General features: G+C 41.0%; 1 non-coding gene across 1 annotated transcript; it reads left to right on the top strand.

The window, feature by feature from the left end:
• Window positions 1-230: 230 nt before the first annotated feature.
• On the top strand, window positions 231-337 carry LOC141694364 (small nucleolar RNA R71). The gene has a single exon (XR_012563678.1). It is a non-coding gene; the product is annotated as a small nucleolar RNA R71 (small nucleolar RNA).
• The last annotated feature ends 2558 nt before the right edge of the window (window positions 338-2895 follow it).

Here is a 2895-nt window from a genome sequence, read left to right on the forward strand (position 1 = left end):
GTTGAGCAGTGATAGCCGTAGCTGTATCCACTTTAAGAACTCCTGCTACCTTGCCCTGTGGATATCTCTGGGTTGGATACTGATATTCATTAGCATCCATCAGTTCAATTAGATCATAAGCTTCATTATAGCTCTTTGCCCATAATGCCCCGCCTGATGCTGCATCGAGCATGGGTCTGGACTGTGCTCCCAACCCATTGTAAAAACAAGTGATGATCATCCAATCAGGAATTCCATGATGAGGACACTTCCTAAGCATCTCCTTGTAGCGCTCCCAAGCTTCACTTAGCGACTCTCCCGTTTGCTGCGCAAATTGAGTAATAGCATTCCTGAGTGCAGCTGTCTTCGCCATAGGGAAGAATTTAGTAAGAAACTTCTGAGCAAGATCTTCCCAAGTAGTAATCGAACCAGCTGGTAGAGAGTGTAACCAGCTCTTAGCCTTGTCCTTCAGAGAGAATGGGAACAGTCTCAGCTTCACAGCATCTTCAGAAACACCGTTGAACTTGAAGGTGTCGCATATTTCAATGAAATCCCTAATGTGTGTATTGGGATCTTCCGTTGGAGAACCCCCAAACTGGACTGAAGTCTGTACCCATTGAATTATGCCAGGCTTGATCTCAAAGGTATTAGCTGTGATAGCTGGCCGGATAATGCTAGATTGAATGTCATTGATCTTGGGTTGAGAAAAGTCCATCAAGGCTTTCGTTCGTGCTGCTGGATCTCCCATTGTAATGAGTACCTGAAACACAAACAAATAAACCGTGAAAGTAAAAGAATCCGAGTCAGTGAACTTTAACGACCACTGATGACAAGCACATAAACTAAAAATTAACACCGATTCCCCGGCAGCGGCGCCAAAAACTTGTTAGGGCGAAAACACGCGCTAATATTCACGCAAGTATACGCGTTCGCAAGTAGTATAAGATATAAATCAGATTCGTTCCCACAGAGACTGGTTTAGGTTAAGTTCAATTTATGCACCTATGCAACAATGTATGGTTATCGCTCAATGCTAAGACAAATAACAAATTGGGTTTTTATTAAACTAAGAGATTATACTAAATAACATTAACTAAGAGAATTGAAGTTGAATTACTATATATGACAAACATGGGATCCTAACTTCATTAAATACTTCGTTCAATAGCCTTCTCGTTCTTAACCTTAGTATGTGATGGTGAGGACACTAATCAGATAACACGAAACTGATAAACGCCAACTTTCGTTGCACGAGTACCATTCTACCAGACATCCACAAAAGAGATAGAAGCTGAATAGGCACCAATTATATTGAGACCCTATATGTCTATAGAATTTGACAACATACGGTTTAAGAACAAGTTATCTATCTTGATTACATAGGGCAAGTAAAATGGTTAGAGTTACCTATGAATCATGCATACACATACATGAACCTATGCTAGCATGGCAAGTTCTAAACCACTATATTCACTATCGCTTCAATAGAGATTAACACGCTATCTTATATGTTAGCTACGCACATAAGACGAATAAGCACAACCATACTAGGATATCAATCAATCACCACACACCAAGATATCGAAACAATTAACTATTGAAATCCATAAGTAAATCCGCTAGAACCCCATGACAACGATTAGCCCATAATCGAACTCATAGTCACCATGGGTTCCAATGAAAGCATGGTATAAACAAGGTCTTAATAAACTAAATAATAATCAAAGCACGAATAAACGAGATCTAGGTTCAACAAGAACGAAAACGAGCATCCAAAGTTACAACTAATTCAAAGAATCACAAGTTGAAAACAAGATCTTCTTTTTCGGAGTTGTTCTGTGCTTCTAGGTCTTCTCCTTGGTATCCCAATCTTCCCGGATGATGAAAACCCCTTTTTTTAAGTATATATACGCCCCTAGTGGACCTGGACCCTTAAAATCGTCAAATTCTACTCAAAAAAGGCTTTTTCAGCGAAATCAGCGACCAGCCGTGCCCTGAGCGGCCGCTCAGCTCTCCTGAGCGGGCGCTCAGCTCTCTGAGCGGGCGCTCAGCTCTGCTGAGCAGGCGCTCAGCTACTGACTATAAAAATATTCTGATGAATCTTGTTTTGGCCATAACTTGAGTTCTACTCGTCAGAATTAGGCGATTCAACTGCCCACGCGAAGCTATTGAGATTCTCTACAACTTGACAATGGCCTTGGCTTCCAATTCTGATCACTTTTAATCATATCTCCTTTAAAAGCTCTTTTCTTCATTTAACTGATACCTGAAATGCAATAACACAAAAACACATCAAAATACCAACAACTTGAGTCCAAAACACCAATTTAAGCTTGTAATAAAGCGTTCCAAGTGGATATAAAATCCACTTATAACATATCTCAGAAAGGAAAGGATGGGAAGAAAAGGAAGATAAAAACCTCAGAAGGAGGTCAGCAGCAAGGTAATTTTCAGGGTCGTTTCAACAAAAAGCCAGAATTTTAGGGTAATAGGAATATGGGATTCAGAAGACCGCCATTAGGAAATGGAGGACAGGGCAACCGTTTTCAGAATTCAAATCAGCAGAGGCCCAATCGTCCACTAGTACCAGATTTCCAGTTTTGTGGTAGAAAGCACTTTAGGAATTGTAATGCTAATGTGACGTGTTTCAAGTGCGGCAGGAAGGAACACTTTGCTAATGTATGTCAGAATCTGACTCAAGGTCAGAATTCTGGAACTGGTTGTTATAAGTGTGGGAAGCCAGGATATATCGCCAGGAATTGCCAAACACAAGGTACGACGAGCAACACCCCAAGGCTTACAGGTGCTTCATCTCAAAATATACCAAGGATCGAAGGACCAGCCAAAGGCCAGGACATTCAACATGACTATGAAGGATGTTGTTCAAAGTTCAGATGTGGTTGCAGGTACACTCCC

This window comes from Apium graveolens, chromosome 10 (genome assembly GCF_009905375.1).
Source record: "Apium graveolens cultivar Ventura chromosome 10, ASM990537v1, whole genome shotgun sequence".
In the NCBI taxonomy this organism is placed as follows: Eukaryota; Viridiplantae; Streptophyta; class Magnoliopsida; order Apiales; family Apiaceae; genus Apium; species Apium graveolens.